Source organism: Trachurus trachurus, assembly GCF_905171665.1.
Source record: "Trachurus trachurus genome assembly, chromosome: 24".
Taxonomy (NCBI): Eukaryota; Metazoa; Chordata; class Actinopteri; order Carangiformes; family Carangidae; genus Trachurus; species Trachurus trachurus.
In genome coordinates, this window is record NC_139910.1 from 5,255,444 (window position 1) to 5,273,616 (window position 18,173).

Sequence of the window (18,173 nt, forward strand, 5' to 3'; positions counted from 1 at the left end):
CGGTCAACGTTTTTGTTAATTGTACACCACCAACAGAGGGAGGATTCGAAGCCGGCCGCAATCTGATCCGTTAGTTTGTATTCACTAGGCACACCGCGTGGAACGCCTATGGGGTCGATGTAGGTGGGGTCATCAGCATGCAACCAGGGGTTATGACTGGATCTTTTAGACCTCCCACCCCATGTAGTAGGTAGGAGGGTGTTGAAGCGTTGCATGAGTTCCTTCGCAGCAACGGGGTAGATATTAACAGGGAGTAAAAGGGAAATTAATGCACAATGGCCAGTTACATTACGGGGTAGGCTGTCATAGATTTTATCCTCACCACACCACCACCATATATCCGCACGAGATATGGGGGTGAAGTCAGTGGTCACATTAAGGGTCTCTGAACAGAGTGAGGTATTGAGGTTACCTAGCTTAGGGCCGGTGGAGTTAAGACGTATGCAGGAGAAATTACCTGGGGCAATGTCTTTGGAGAAAAGGGGTTTGGACGGGGTACTTGTAACCAGGGGATAGATAATATCCCAGGCTTTACACTCGGCGCGGTTAGGAACAGAGTTATTCATGACGTCAATGAGACATGACGAGGTCAGTGACGCTGGAATAACCCGGAGAATAGGTCTGGCGCCTAGACAAACTACACAACTTGAGTCGGTAGCCTTAGCCGCTTGTTCAGCGAGCAACAACCAATTGTTACTGCTTGCTGAAATACCGGTAGAAACCTGGAACAGTTCATCAATTGGGCTGATGCCGCTGTCGCCGCCTAGTACTATGATTTGGCCTCCTTGTTCTTGGGCCAGGGTGGACACGGAGGGTGTTTTTTGGTTTGGGTCATAACATAATGCAATCAGGCATCGGGGATCACCGCCGGTCGCATATTGGTAAAGGATGAGGGTCAGGCACATTTTGGAGGTGGTGTTGTAGGTAAAAACGAGACCACGGTCGGTTTTTGTCATATTAAAATTCCTCCTGTGAGTTCGAGCAGTGCCTACTGAATAGCTTGACCAATCGTACCCTGTTTCCCCAATTAATCCACTCCAACCCACCCCACCTATAGTTGCATAGTAGTCGGATCCCGAACCCCCAGAGAAACCACTACCCCTACGCGCCAGGGCTGCGTATGGGACCAGGATGACGGTGGTTGCATTGGCTGGGGAACAGAATATCAGAGGGGTACCGCGAGACCCCGAGGGGGATGAGTAGGAGGATTCACATGTTTGAGCGTCAGTGGTGCTACGTTTCTGGGGCGGAGCAACATCGTGTCCCCCTTTTTGAGTGGAGTGCAGTGATGTAGACCATTCGCATAAGGCAAATATCAGCGTAACTGTGGCTAATGAGAAAATACTGAGTCCCAACAGAAGTTTATATTTCCCATACAGTAACATTGTAGCAAGCAGTAAAAACCTTCAGTGACGAGAATTTTCCAACAAGTAGTCCAGGGCAGGGTTACTCCCAAGACAGATTCAAACTCTCTATGTATCTCAGTCACACAACTCTTTTAGCAATATGCGCAGTACTTTTAAAACATAATAAGGTAAAATATGACAAGAAGATAAAATGTACCCATCAAGATGTAATGCTATAGGTATTATAATGTAGTTGTTCCTGTGGTGTACAGGTGGTGGAGACTCCAGGCAAAAACCAACATTACCACAAACCAACAGATGATGAGGAAGGTGAGCGGCATGTTCTTCTGGGCGCCTCGACGATCCTGGTTGGTGGTTTGGCACACCACTTGTTGGAGAGGAACGCTATTTCACTTCCTCCCTAGGGGTATTGGTTAGACTACCTCACCCTTTTGCCACCAGGGGATTATTCTGCCCCTTGTTGATCGGTGGACTTTGCTCCTTTGTTCTGCTCACGCAGTGTTTCTCGGATTTCCCCCAGGGTTCTGGCGGGGGCTTCAGCTGCTGCACATTGGCTCCAGTGGAACCACGTGTCTCCTTTGCCGTTCAGCCGAACGGCGTGTGAGGTGCGCTCCTTTACCTGGAACGGACCTGTCCAGCGTGGCTCTGTCCACTTTCTCTTGGTCACTTTCAGCAGTACCCACTCGGAGTCGGGAGTTGTTGTTGTTTCTCCTCCAGTGTTTTCACCAACCTGCTTTGCGTATTCTGAAACAAGAGTCTGCAGAGCATGAAAGTACTGTTTTGGGGTTAGAGACTGATCATTCAAAGTTAACCCCACGAGCTTTGTTTGTGGCCCTGGAAACATTCTTCCAGTAGATAACTCGAATGGGGTGAACCTTGTACTCTGATTCACTGAGCTACGTACCGACATAAGTGCCAGTGGGAGTGCATCCAGCCAGTTCATCTTGGTCTGGGCACAGATTTTAGCTATTTTACTTTTAAGGGTCTGATTCATCCTTTCAACCTTTCCCTGTGACTGGGGATGATATACAGACCCAAATTTGTGTTTGAGTCCCAGTACCTCCTCCACCTTCTGCAGATCATGGTTTTTAAAGTGTGTGCCATTGTCAGACCTAATTCGTTCCGGAAAACCATGTCTTGGAATGTACTGATTAATGAGGAACTTTATCACCGTCTTACTGTCTTCCCTCCTTGTGGGAAGAACCTCTGGCCAACCTGTATATGCATCAACACATACCAACATATATCTACAACCTTGAACCGAGTTTACCATATCTGTGTAGTCTATGATAATTTCTCTTCCTGCTTTTGTTTCCAGAGGGTAACGTCCAGGGTGGGGTCTGACCGTTGGTCTGGCGTTGTACATCGTACATTCAGGACAAGTATTTACATGATATTTACACATTTGTTTCATAAAAGGGTGCCACCAATTTTCCAAATTTCTCACCATCTGTGCTGTTCCGACATGCCCCACCCCATGTGCTTCTTTTAGTGCTATTTCTCTGATTCCTGGCGGTAAAATGATCCTTCCATCAGGACCTCGCCACAAACCTTCTGTTTCTGTACAACCCCTACTTTTCCACATAGATTTCTCCTGTGGTGAGGCTTTTCTTTGCTCAGTTTTTATATGTTCGATTTCAGCATGTTCATTTATGTCTGTGTCAATGTCTTTCTCTGGACAGACCATCATCATACTATGTACATATCCTGCAGCTTGTTTGGCTGCTAGGTCCGCGGCGTCATTTCCGCGCTTTGTGGCTGTATTTAGCTTTTCATGCCCTCTACACTTTATTACTGCCACCTTCTGTGGCAACATCAAAGCTGCTGCGAGTTGCTTCATCTCTTCCTCATGTTTAATGGGTTTGTTGGATGCTGTGAGGTATCCTATTCTCTGCCACTGTGGTAGCTCTAGATGTACTGCGCCTACCGCATATGCTGAGTCTGTGTAGATGTTAACTACCTGTCCTGCTCCTAGTTTTAATGCTTCTATAACTGCCAATATTTCTGCTCTCTGAGCTGACTGCTGTCCTGAGACTCTTTCTGCTTTCAATGTGCGTGTGTTCTGTCCTATCTGTTCTATTACTGCATAGGCTGAGATTAATCCTTGCTTCTCATGTCTGTAGCAGCAACCATCTGTGTACAGTTCTCTAGCCTCAGTAAGAGGCTCTGCCTGTAGGTCTGGTCTGACTTTTTCTTCCTTCTGGACCTTATCTACACACTGGTGGGGCGTACCTGTTCCCATTTGATCTGCCATGTTGGTGCCTTCATGCGTGAATGTGAGGTTGGGTGCTTCTAAGATTTTTGACAGGCGTCTTTGTCTCAATGCTGTGAGTGTGAATGTGGCGGAATTGACGTACGCTACAACGCTGTGTGTTGTTAGTACATGTAGTGGGTGGTCCATCACTATGTGTGCTGTTTTTTGAATGACTTTTGCGATTCCGGCCACGTGCTGCGTGCATGGTGGATGTCTTTTTTCCATGTTGTCAAGCATCGTACTGATGTACATTAATACTTTCCTCTCTCCCCCTTTTTTCTGGAACAACACCCCGTTAACACAGTGTGGTGTTCCAGAAACATCAAGGTAGAAAGTGCTGGAGTAGTCGGGAACCGCGAGTTCGGCGGCCGTGGATAACCTTTGTTTCAGATCAATGAAGGCTTTGTCTGCCTCTGTGGTCCATGTTAGTGGAGCTGTTAATTTACGCATGCCATGTTCACGAATGAGGTCACGAAGGGGCGTGGTGAGAGAGGTGTAGTCAGCGACGTAATTCCTGCTGAACCCCGTGAGGCCAAGGAAAGAAAGCATTTCCTTGACCAGATGAGGTTTTGGGTGGTGCAGGATGGTGTCTCTGTGTTGAGGGGAGAGGCTGGAGCCACTCTGAGATATCTGTCTGCCTAGGAAAGAGACGGCTCTTCTGGCTAACTGCAGCTTAGATTTACTAACCTTGAAGCCTTTCTGAGACAGATGTAGTAGGATCTGTTTGGTAGCTTGGAGTGGTTAGCTGCCGTGGGTGCTGCTAATAGCAAATCATCAACATACTGCACTAAGGTGGTGTGTGGTGGCAGGGCACATTCTGACAGTATGTCTTTGAGTACTTGATTGAACAGACCTGGTGAGAGGGCGAAACCTTGGGGCATACGCGAGTACGTCAGCTGTCTACCGCGATAGGTAAATGAGAAGATGTCTCTGCAATCTTCAGCTAGAGGAAGACAGAAAAAGGCATTAGCCAGGTCAATGCAGGTGAACCACTGGTGCCGGGGGTCAAGATTGGTGAGAGCAACGTAGGGGTTTGGGACCGGTGTCGTGGCGGTACGTAATGCACTATTAATGGAACGCAGGTCTTGAACCATCCGATATTTGCCGGTACCTTTCTTTTCCGTAGGTAAGATGGGTGTGTTCCATTGAGAGTGTGAGTCAATCAACACCCCCTTTTTGTACAACCCCTCAATGGTGTCTGCAATACCGAGTTCGGCCTGTAGTTTATGCGGATATTGAGGAAGCCAGATTGGATCCGTGGTGTTCAAAGAAAATGTGACAGGTGGGCAGTCTACCAAACCCACATCAGTGGGACCAGTGGCCCACAGAGAGTTTGGGAGAGAGTCCAACATGGCGGCGGAATCTGGGTGATCTGTCTTTTCACGGCCGTGGTGACGGGAGATCTGAACATGTTCCATGAGTGCCTGATCTGTGCAAGAAACCTGTATTTTATATGTTTTAGCAGTAGAGGAATACATTATTTGTGGCGTCAGCTGTTTCCAATCTGTCTGTTGTTTTGCAGTTTTTACAATAGAACCTAATTCTTTATGTGGCAATGCGAGGGTGAACTTCTATTATGTTATATACTAAATTTGTCGCCAACAACGCCACCTTGGGTTAGGGCCCAAGGACCCGTACTAAAGGTCAACTATCACCTATCAAAGGACACTCAGGTTCGTTCACTCAGGGAGGGTAGGAGACGGAGTTCAATGATCACATACAAAAGTTTATTTAAAATTGATGACAAGGTTTGCAAAAAGGAAATTAATAAACAGGAGGCCCAGGAGAAGGGGATTGCAGGCTGAGGCTTACCGGCCGGAGGAGGGGTCAAAAGGGGGAAGGTGATGCCAAAAGAAAAGGGAGAGCACCCCACTCACACAGCAAAAACGTGATGTGCACACAAAATAAATCTTGAACGGGGGTCACACACACACGGGGATCACCACCACCCAGAAGGACCACCACCACCACCACCGTCGGCCTTCAGCTCTAGGAGGGGGAAAGGAAAACAAAATTAAGAGGGCTCTGCCAAACAAATCAATGATAAACTAATACAAATAAATTCCAAATGAAAACTAAATGAAGAAATTATACCATCAATCACATAACACATAACCAAAACAATATAACCAACCCTTGTCTACCTCCACATTCACACACACACGCAGTCCAGGTGAGTGGCTGAAAGTCCAGGTAGAGCCCGTAGCAGCGCACACGAGCGGCAGCCAAACACACACACACACCAACCGGCACCACGCGCAGTAGCAGCGGGAGCAGGGTCAGTAACAGGAAGGAAGTCGGTCAGTCGGCCGACAGGACCCCAAACCAAGCCGAAGCAGCAAGGAGGGCAGAAACATAGTAGCAGCAGACTGGCAGCGAAGCAGCGGTAGCATGTAGCCGTGGCTAAATATCCATGACGGATAGTGCTCTTCTTACTCAGCTTTAGCGTCCAAAAACCCCGGTTCAGTCCGGTCACTTAACGTCCCCTCCAAAGAGGGAGAGGGGTGAAGAGGGTCGGCGTGGCGGGGGGAGTAGGCCACCACGCGCCATACAACCGGCCGGCTGTTAGAGGGAGAGGAGCGAAAAGACACTTAGCACCTGGCTTACAGCGATTAAAAAAACAGAAACTCTCAGTGACTCACCTACACGCCGGTCGGCGGCAGTTAACGACCCATTATGTCGCCTCGACCGCGGCGGAGATGCCGGATCTATTAAGGAGTTACGGTTTGAATTAAATTAAAACAACGCTCACAATGTACACAAACAGCACGCTAAAGTGTGCCTACCTGTGCTCTGCTGGGAGCAGCCATGCAACGACCTGTCAGTGGGCGGGCCGAAGAAGCAGGAAGCGAGAGGTCAGAAGGAGGGACACGGCCTACTTTTATACTCTAGGCTTGAGCAACGATTGGCTACAAGCTAAAAAGGAGTGTCGGTGTAGCAGAACCCTGTGTTCAATCTAACAGTGGTGCCTCATACCACTACAATCCATCCCACCCATTTTCATCGTCGACCCGACGATGCTCTTTAAATAAAAATCTAAAACCACGATGCCCTTTAAGCAAGGATCTCGACTCTAAAACCACAGTTTAAAGAAAGCGAGACAGCAATTGAATGGACGGCCGAGGGCCCAGGCTAAACAACCAGCAGCCCACACCCCGGCAAAGTCCTACCACCGAGTTCGACTACGAGCTCAAGTGGCCAAGGTATGGGACTGGCAGTCCATTGGTCGCCTGAAGCTGAAGCCAATGGCAAGATTGAAGTTTCTCTCCGTCCTAAGTCTCAAATGTTGCCGGAAAAAGCCTTCTCTGACAGTGGACACATAAAACTCATTAACGCAAGGGAGAACTCTTGAAAGATCTCCCCACTTTGCTGTCGCGTCAAAAAAGCCTCTTTATTTCTTCAACCACCTCTCCCTCTGAATTTCTTTAAGACTATAAGCTCTGAGCACCAATACTACGGCTACTACTACAAAAAAAACAAAAACAATGGACTCACCGCTGGTTCGCCTCAAGCTGCAGTTCATTCACACACAGGCAATCACAAGCAATCTGAAAACCAAAAAAAAAAAGAGAACATAGAACACACGTCTCCACCTCCACTGAGTATATCCTGTCGACAACGCCAAGTGTGGCAATGCGAGGGTGAACTTCTATTATGTTATATACTAAATTTGTCGCCAACAACGCCACCTTGGGTTAGGGCCCAAGGACCCGTACTAAAGGTCAACTATCACCTATCAAAGGACACTCAGGTTCGTTCACTCAGGGAGGGTAGGAGACGGAGTTCAATGATCACATACAAAAGTTTATTTAAAATTGATGACAAGGTTTGCAAAAAGGAAATTAATAAACAGGAGGCCCAGGAGAAGGGGATTGCAGGCTGAGGCTTACCGGCCGGAGGAGGGGTCAAAAGGGGGAAGGTGATGCCAAAAGAAAAGGGAGAGCACCCCACTCACACAGCAAAAACGTGATGTGCACACAAAATAAATCTTGAACGGGGGTCACACACACACGGGGATCACCACCACCCAGAAGGACCACCACCACCACCACCGTCGGCCTTCAGCTCTAGGAGGGGGAAAGGAAAACAAAATTAAGAGGGCTCTGCCAAACAAATCAATGATAAACTAATACAAATAAATTCCAAATGAAAACTAAATGAAGAAATTATACCATCAATCACATAACACATAACCAAAACAATATAACCAACCCTTGTCTACCTCCACATTCACACACACACGCAGTCCAGGTGAGTGGCTGAAAGTCCAGGTAGAGCCCGTAGCAGCGCACACGAGCGGCAGCCAAACACACACACACACCAACCGGCACCACGCGCAGTAGCAGCGGGAGCAGGGTCAGTAACAGGAAGGAAGTCGGTCAGTCGGCCGACAGGACCCCAAACCAAGCCGAAGCAGCAAGGAGGGCAGAAACATAGTAGCAGCAGACTGGCAGCGAAGCAGCGGTAGCATGTAGCCGTGGCTAAATATCCATGACGGATAGTGCTCTTCTTACTCAGCTTTAGCGTCCAAAAACCCCGGTTCAGTCCGGTCACTTAACGTCCCCTCCAAAGAGGGAGAGGGGTGAAGAGGGTCGGCGTGGCGGGGGGAGTAGGCCACCACGCGCCATACAACCGGCCGGCTGTTAGAGGGAGAGGAGCGAAAAGACACTTAGCACCTGGCTTACAGCGATTAAAAAAACAGAAACTCTCAGTGACTCACCTACACGCCGGTCGGCGGCAGTTAACGACCCATTATGTCGCCTCGACCGCGGCGGAGATGCCGGATCTATTAAGGAGTTACGGTTTGAATTAAATTAAAACAACGCTCACAATGTACACAAACAGCACGCTAAAGTGTGCCTACCTGTGCTCTGCTGGGAGCAGCCATGCAACGACCTGTCAGTGGGCGGGCCGAAGAAGCAGGAAGCGAGAGGTCAGGAGGAGGGACACGGCCTACTTTTATACTCTAGGCTTGAGCAACGATTGGCTACAAGCTAAAAAGGAGTGTCGGTGTAGCAGAACCCTGTGTTCAATCTAACAGTGGTGCCTCATACCACTACATTTAGCTTGGTGGTCAGGATGGAGAGCGAGGGAGACATGTGGTGCTGCCTCATCCTCCATCATATACCATTGTAACTGTGCAGGTAGTAGGTTAACACTGGCTACTACACCTATGGGAGCAACATAGATGCTGTCTGTGGCTATACTCCAATCAGTACCCTCTATCTGACTGCTGAACTGTTCTTCATACCACTCTGTGTTTTGTCTATCATAAAACAATGTAACATGCGGAGGATCAGGAGGGGCCACGTAGGGGTGTAGCTGGGCTATCCAGGGCTTCCATTGTAGGTAGGCCGACAGGATCCCGCCATGCTCTCGTGTTTCACTATGTAGTAAGCCCCAGTAGATGTCTGCCGACATGTCCACTACAGGAGACATGAGGTATTGTCCAGAGCGTGCTGTGTTGGTGCTGTTACAGTTCATCTGGGTACCATCAGGGAACGAGACAGTTAGACCATCAGGGGAGCATAGAATGTTAGCTCCCAGTCTGGTCAACAAATCTCGGCCCAGTAGGTTTGAAGGGACATCAGGAGAGACCACGAAGGGGTGCAGCACAGTCTGGTTCCCCAGCTGCGTGGTGAGAGGCTTGGTATATGGCAGAGTAGTAGGAACCCCAGAGAAACCCATGACTGTGATGACTTTAGATGAGAGCAAGTTCTTTTGTACAGTCTGTATAGTGGAGATAGTAGCACCTGTATCCACTAAAAATGGCAGCGTGTCGTGGTTGACCGCCACTGGCAACACTGGTTCTGCCGTTAAGTGTTGCTCAGGACTTCTCTGTGGGGTGTGTCACTCTTCGAACAGCTGGGGGAACTGCCCAGTAGCTCCCCCTGTGGTGGGTTGGGGATCTTGTCTACCCCTGCCTCCTCTGTTTTGAAAGCCTCCCCTCTGCTGACGGCCGCCCCTTTGCTGGTTGTCATTGTTCTGTGGACATTCCCTCGCCCAGTGGGACGGATCTCCACATAGGAAACAAGCAAGGCTTCTTCTCTGTGACCTCCCCCTGTAAGCTCCTCTCAGGCCCCCACCCCGTGAGCCTCCCCTTCCCCTACGCATGTTATTACCTCCCCTATGGTGCGGCTGCGACTCCCACGGGGGAGTAGGATTCATGTCAGGAAAAACAATATGATCATCCCATTCCGGTCCCTGTGCTGACTGCATCAGTATTTTAACTTGCTCCTTTTTCTTTTTCTTATCATTGACGTCATCCCTGGCCTTAGCTAGTTGCAGTTTAAGTAGCTGAGCTTGGAGGTCAGAATGTTCTTCTTCCTCTTTCTGTGTCTTATCTTGAAAGATAGTGAGGTGGTGCACGAGGTGCTTCTCCCACGTGGAGGAGTCACATCCTAACATGTCAGGGTTATTTTTCATTGTGTCTTGCACAGACTCAGGGAGGCCGTTCAATACAGCCTGTCGGTACCACTCAGTTTGGGAGCCCGAATTCTTAGGACAATGTCCTGTTTGGTTCGTCCACATATCTTTAGCGGCGTTCAGGAATTGACGTGGATTTTGTTTAGGATCCCAACGAATTTTGGGCATAGCTGTAGAGTTAGGCAGAGGGAATTGCGCGCGCATAGCTGTGCCTATGCTATTTATGTGGTTGGTGAGTGGGGAGTCGTCTGGAAGCCTGATGGTTTGAGCGTCCATTTCTATGTCTCGTTTGTTACTTAAGGTCATGCATCTACCGGCAACCGCGCGGAAATCACCTAAGGCCAATGTTTGTCCTGCTGTCAGGGAGTCCAATTTGCTGAGCCACAAACTGCCTCCATCTGTGACAGGGGGCAGTTTGTCGACCAGAGCCTGAAGGTCACCGAACGAGAACGACTTGTATTTTGGTTGTTGACTCCCCGGGACCGTGGTTAAAGGAAGAATGGTATGAGGAGGAGGGGGCAGGGTATAGAGCGTGCCTGAACGCGTAGCGCCGCGCTGGGCATCGGGAACATATTGCAATATTCTATCTCTGGCGGGGGACAGGGACTTCATTAATTTCTCTCTTACAGCTTGACGCTCTAACCGCTGAGCATCAAGGCATTCATTAGCCCGTTGTACGTTCTGATGGTCTTTTATCAGTAATTTTTCAAAGAAATCACGGGCCTCGAAGTCATTCACCGATTCCTCTTCTAATTTTGAGTATTCAGCTTCTAATTCAAGGAGCATGCCGAACTCGTTAGGGTCGTCATCTCTCTGGACTCCGGCTGCCATTGTGATTGTGTGTGGTGCACTAGGTGCCTTTTCCTGAGCTGGCTGTGACCTCCAAACACTCCTCTTACCGTTAGGGGATAGTTCCTCGACTGGTCTGCGGGCTGAGGGGGAGAACTGGCTAGCTAACTGCCCTGTAGCTGCTCCTGAAAGGGTCCTTAGCCTAGCTCCCTCAACCTCTCTTTCTAACAGCTCTGGAGTCGTAGCCTGTAGCTTAGCTGCCTGTTCCATCAGCATTTCATAGTGTTCTGTCTGTTCTGCCTCCAATAGCACTTTCTGCTCTCGTTCTACTCCTGCTCTGTCTACCCTATCTTGAAACGGTGGGGGCTGTGAACCGGCTGATGACGCCTGGGAGGGTGCAATCGATGCTGGGCAGACGGCGGTGGGTGCAGCCGACGCGGTGATGGACGGTGGAGACGAGTTAAAGGCGGAGGTAAAGACGGAGGGCGGAGCCGACGGTGTGTGTAATGGCGCAGCCGGTGAATGGGCGGACGTGAAAGGGTTAGTGTGTACGGCCTGGTGTGCATGCAACTCAGCAGTGGGGTATAACTGGGCCGTCCCCGTGCGTTGTTGGTCGGCGTCATCTAACTCATCTTCTAATGTGGGCCCACCTACGGGCATAATATGCATGGTACCTTTACCAATCCTATATGTGGGAAACATGCCAGGTGGGTTTAGTGCATATGGAGGTGGGCATGTGGGCGAGCATGAGAGGATGTCAGGTGCAGTTACCATTTTGGAGGGAGTTGGACTCCTGTGTTTGTGTTTCATCCCCTGCCAGCAGATAGCCAACTCAGACCAACCTCGACAGTCCTCCTCCCACGCGTCCTCCTCCTTTTTCCACCCATTCCTGTGAAACCAATTTGCTGTCTTTCCCTGCTCTACAGCCGCTTTCTTTTTTTCTGTTGCTGCTTTTACTTTAGCTACTAAGAGAGTATGTAAAGGCTCTCGATGTTGCAGTGTTTTCCCCATATCAGTGATTAATGTATGCATCTTTTGTTTGGCTTTTTCAACCTTCTTTTCTCTACTGCCCTGTTTTGTGAGGGCGCCTAGGGCGTCTGCAGTGGTGTCTACTTGAACTAAGAGGGTCTGCCAGGGACCCCAACCACTGCCATTCATTTCTGTATCAAATTCTCCATCCATATTTTATCTAGACTCTGAGCTCCACAGCTGGTACGTTTGCAGGGAATGAAGTGATAGCTGCGTTAGCCCCTTGCAAATCCTCAGGAGACAAGCTTCTAGATCACTCTATAGTGACCCGGTCTCACTCTGGGTGTTCTAATCACAAGGATTTTGCAAAGTTTACACTCACACCCCACACCGTTTATCAACTGGGTGTTTTAGCCTCCAAAGCGCACAGCTGGGCTGCAGAGTGGCTTTTACGCACTCGCTGCCCTAAACAACAGTGAACTGGTGGCGTTTGTTAACACCGCTAGGTTACCCCGCCACTGAGACCATACACTGCTGACGCTGAGCGAAATGGATATTCACACAACGAGTTTTCTCAGAGTCTTATTCTTCCCCACCCATATATTGCTCACAATAACTCCAACAACACAGACAAGTTAGAACTTTTTCATAGAAAAAAATAAATTTCAGCGCTTTCACAAAGGTATATCAAACTGTGCATGCTTCAGAAGTATTTGTAAGAAATTATTTTGTTTTTCCTACGGGCCTCGCACCCTTTAATTTTAGACAGACAGACGTGCTTGGTTTGGAAGCCTGTTCTTCCTCCCCGGGCCTTTCACCCTTACCGCAATAATTTAACCAATAGATAATTTAAATATCTCCAAGATATTAAGGCCTTCAACCTACTTTTAAATGTTGATAATTCTCCAAGAATGATATCAACAAGTATAATTAGGGGACCTCACCCCCGGGAATCCAACCCAGCCGCGGTATCAACCGCTCCTGGACCCCGTCGGGTCGTCAGGTGGAGTTACGCCACTCTCAAGGTTTTATCGTCTGCTGTTTTATGTCTCTATTTTTTTTTTTTTTATATATATACCTTTGTTTTTAAGTTTTAAAATACTTTTCTGATTCTTTTGCTACTTTACTTACATGTACATTGGACAGGACACAGTTCTAGTGATAGTCAATATGCAGAATTCGTTATAACAGGTTTTCTGCATACCTTTTATGTGCCGGCTTGTGTCCTTATCCTCTGTCCATGAAGAAAAGCTTTTAGGTCGAATGGTCCATCCACTGTCCTTGCACCCCCTTTAACACGGACGAGCCCCCATTTGTTGAGATCCGCTCGTGTGGATCTCACCCAGGTCGGGAGGCAAGACACAAAGTGGAGGAGGCGAAGGTTGAATCAGATAAGTGTTTAATCGCAGTCTGCAGAGAGCGGAGATCATACAGTAACACATAGACAGTGTTACCAGGAAGAGCTGAGAACGATCTGGTCTGTGTATGTTTCTGTTCCGTCTTACACGCTGTGGGTTTGGTCCCTCCCAGCATGCAAGGCGTGAACTACTGTGATGGTCTATGTGAGCTCTGACGTGTGCTGATGTGCAGGCCTATGGTCACATGATCTATGTGTAGTGAAATTCTGTGTGTAGCTATCTTGAAGTCATGGTGACTCTCAGTTCTGCTCTTTCTGGCACATCCTGTTATGCACATGTCATTTTGTAACATAGGTATTATTATTTACAAGTTTCAGAGATAAACTGCAAGTTTGATCCAAATTACTGATGCTGAGCTGATCTTTAGCTTGTTGGATTATCACTTACCACCATCTAGTGGACAGAGGGAAGAATTGCACCATCTGATGTGTGATTTATCTAATACACAGGTTAGACTGGTTTTGATTTCACTCTGATGTACTTTAACGTTTGCACTCTGACCAGTGGCGGACTGGCACCAAAAAGAGGCCCTGGCAATTTTGACAGAGAGAGGCCACATTGCCTTCTCAGGTCATGGGGGGGGGGGGGGGGGGGGTTGCACAATGGTTTGCACAGATAAGTCTTAAAATGTGTGCAACACCTTCTCATCACAATCCACGCCATCTAGGCTACAGTAGCCTACACAGATCAGCTGTTATTAAAATCCAACTCATCAACAACAGGATCACGATATTAGACCACCACTCACATTACACAACAAACAATTAATCCACACTCAAACCGAAGCAACAATAATGTTAACTGTAGCCTACTCAACAAGCTATTATTACAAGGTATAGCCTACAACAGATATGACAGGCAACCTCGTGTGTGTGTGTGTGTGTGTGTGTGTGTGTGTGTGTGTGTGTGTGTGTGTGTGTGTGTGTGTGTGTGTGTGTGTGTGTGTGTGTGTGTGTGCGTGCGTGTGCGTGTAAGAAAGAGAGGGGGAGAGAGAGAGAAAGTAGGTAAAACCTGCTAAGTTAACTGTTAGCTACCGTAGCTTAGGCGTTGGTTTCCGTCAGGTAAAGGCTGCCGTTTATTCCTCAAATGCAGTTAAAAAAGTTGTTGAGCCTCTCCGGTAGTGTTATCCATCACTGCAGTTGTAATACCCGCTAAACTGCTGGACGCAAAATCCGAGGGGGCGTCTGTTTGTTTACAATTCACGAAGGCAATGTAAACGTACGTGACGCAAGTTACGCAATGAGGCAACGTAGCCTCCTTGGCGTACAAGTCTGGAGGAACATACTGCGCATACACACCGTACGGGCAGGAGAGACAGAGCAGCTCTGTGCCTCTCGAGTGGCTTCTACGGCCGCTGCCTGGCCGGAGGTAAACTCATTGAGTCCCCTGACCGCACGTCCCTGCTTGAGAGCAGTGTGTGCGTGCGTGCGTGATTTAGAGTGAGACAACCTACAGTAACCCCCCTCTCCGCCCCTTAGAATAAGTTTTAATGTTGAAACATTTTAAGAGTTAGTTTTGTGTTAGTCCATGGCATAATTTGCGGCCGCCTATTAACGTAGCCGCTCCGCTTTATTTATTTAGCCTATTCATTCATTTATTTATTTATTTGCGGCCGCAAAACCCTTCGCTCCACTTTATCTATTTGGTGGTGCCGCCTGCAGCCGTGGCATTTGCCCACATTGCCCAATGGCCAGTCCGTCCCTGACTCTGACGTTATGAGGGTGTGATTCATTCTCAGATTAAACAGGATCAAACACTCGAGCTGCTTCTTTTCTCCAAATGTTCCCTCTGCTCATGAAGGTGGAAAGTGTTTGTAAGTCGACCTGAAGTAAATTCAGCAACCTGGAAAATCTGGGAGTGTCTGATGACCAGTGTCACTTTGATCTCATTGTGTGGTTGTCATGTGTTGTCTCTGAAAGGTTTAGAAAGGTTTCTGCTGAGTGGCTGGTTCAATTAATCTTTCTAATGTTTGCAAGTGTGAATTTCATGAGCAATTTCTATGACAGTTACTGTCAGTGAATTTGAGTGTGATGTGAATCTATTACTGAAGCTGCAGTAAAGTTAAAGCAGAAGTAAGCGATATTTTTGTGTTAATATAAGTCTTAAATAGTTATATCTTCCGACAGCAATCACTTACATAGAGTGTTTGGACCGAAACACAGGTCTCTCAGTCACTCTGCTCTGCTCTGAGCCGAGGAGAAAACTTTTCTCGTATCCTACAATTTTTATCCAATGAGGAGAGAGAACGGCATGAAGGGCTGTGTGTGCAGCCAAGGGATGCGCCTGAATGTGGTGACATAGGGACGAGGACCAATAGATCCATGACGAGGGCGGGGGCTGCTAACTCCATCGGCTGACAAGACGTTATGGTGCGTTCAAGGCAACTCGTAACTCGTGTTTTTCCGACCTGTGAAGTCGTACCAGTTCGATCTGGTACGAGTTCACGGGTCGGAAGTTACAAGTGGCCGTTATAGTGACTTTCACAGGTAAAACAGGTCGGAAAAACACGAGTTACGGGTTGCCTGGAACGCTACAAAGTCGTAAGTCGTGACTTGAAGCTGTAATTTACGGTTTCAAAAGCCTGCCTGGAACGCAGCATTAGCCAAAACGACCGGATCGCTTACTTCTGCTTTAACTGACTGACTTCTACATAGTTTGTTCATTTTGTTTATTGCTCTCACTAGAGTTGACACCAAATTTGTTTGTTTTGTTTGGAAATGTCTCTAAATGTGATCACTATTAATTTTAACTTCACTAAATCATGATTTCAAATTTACATCAGGTAGTATGATTAAATTAATGCCCTTAAAGGGATATTCCGGCGTAAGTTTAACCCTTGGTCCAACGCACTGTAACACCGAGTAAGACCCCCCCCCCCCCCCCCCCCCCTCGAGAGATGAAGTCTGCTAATCGCTAGATTCTCTAGCTGTAGCAACGTTAGCAATGACCGCACCATAACAAACAGCGCAGTGTACGGATCCACTGGCCACCCATCAAAAAGCCACTTATAGCCACAAATAATGCTCATAGAACAGCACCAAACATCATCAACAGTACGAACAGGGTCCCAGCACATAATACGAGGCATCAAACATCTGTTAACTTAGCCTGGTTTCTATTGAAAAGAGACGAAAACAACTCACCCACTCTGCTCCAGTTATACGCTATGCAGCAACTTTCCATGTCCAGCATAGAGTCCTGGGGCCTCATTTATCAAAGAGGGTGTAAAAGTCCTCTTAAATTTTCAGTACGACGGAAAGGCAAAAATGTGCGTATGACCAAAAAATATACACTCTTTTCAGATCTATCAAACTCCGCGTACACACGGCTGCACGGTATTTCCCTTGAAAAGCGTGGATGAGAACACGCCTCATACCCAGCCCCCTCAACGGCCCCACACAACCATAGATGGTCAATGCAAATCAGTTACGTGCATATTAAGTAGCCATGTGCACTCTGGAAACGTGTGGAATGACGTCAGTGCAAGACGGTGAAGACAATAGACGGACGGAGAGCGGAGAAAGAAGCGGAATTTCTCTGAAAGCGAGATACACGGTAACACGGCAATATCAGTCAGAAACATCATCTTGCATTGAAAGGCTACAATAAAAACAAAAAACTCCCAAATCTAAATGAAACAGAACAGAAAGAAGAAGAATCATATTTATTCTGCCCCTTATTTTAGATTATGTCATAATAATTTAAAGCAGAGTTTCCACTGCCAGTTACTTTGCACCCCTTTCCACTAACCCCCAACTGCCGTTCACTGGACGACTTTGATTTTCATTTGTGCATAGCTATATATAGGGTTATATATATATATATATAAAAATAAAAAAAAACATTGAAGTCCACCAGTCTGTGACTTTTCCTAAAATGATGTTGGGCAGCACCCAATTTTGTTAAATACAATAAATATTATTCACACAAAAAATATCGATCATGTTTTCTCATTTGCTTTGATTTGCGCCGACATTATTGGGCTTGCTGCTTGCTTGTGTGTGTCCAGTCTGGCTACTAACACACGCACGTCGCAGAAATTATTTTCCAGACTGGACAGACTGGTTGTGGAAGAGGTGTAGCCTACAAGCAGGGGAAAAATATCAATATGATTTCAAAAGAAAACGAAATTCGTTTTATAAAGCCAGTAGGAGCAAACTAATGGACAGGGGAAAAATCAGAGTCGCTGTGCTTTTCATGTAAAGTGCCGACGTCAACACGTGTGCGGTGGTGGTGGTGGTGGTGGTGGTGGGGGGGGGGGCGGGGTCATCATCACCACCACTTGCTACTTCAAACAGTGTCCGCGCTCCTCTCTCCCTCGCATAGCAGTTCTCTGACTCAGCAGCGGCGTCGCCAATTCCTCCTGTTCTTCAAAAAGCGTGTAAATGCCGGTACGCCATGGTCAGACTGGTCGTACATTTCTGCACTTTCTCCCGACAGGTTTTGGTTTGATAGATCCCAAATTAGGCGGAGAAAAGTGCGTACGCACAAAACGGGGGAAAGAGCGTGTAAAAAAGCGTGTATCCACAATGATAAATGAGGCCCCAGGCACTGACAACACACGTCCGAGGCCGACTGGCAGCACAATCATCTGGTTTCAGCGGCCACCGACAGGCAGTGACCACCAGACTGATCACTTGATTCCCCCATATCCTATCTGTGATGTCTACTTGTACAGGTAGTCAGCTGGCATGGAGGCGATTACCGAGTGAATTAGCCACATGTACGTTATTTATATATATACCTCATTGTAAATGCTCCTAAAAGGCAATTTAATGTCATATAATGGGTTATGTGGGGTTTTCACTCATGTTTTGTAGAACATAATTTTATGATCATACTAGGATGTAATTTTTGTTTCTATTTTGTATGAACAGATTTTTGTATTGTTTATGGAACCTTTACAGAGAAAAGACGATTTCACTGGTGTCTGTGGTGACATTCTGAATC

At 47.5% G+C, this 18,173-nt stretch overlaps 1 protein-coding gene across 1 annotated transcript in view; it reads left to right on the forward strand.

Moving 5' to 3' along the window:
• Positions 1 to 18,173, forward strand: part of LOC311007114 (protein NLRC3-like) — a gene marked incomplete at both ends in the record, with an annotated part of 86,491 nt that overhangs the window by 17,822 nt on the left and 50,496 nt on the right. The window lies entirely within an intron of this gene.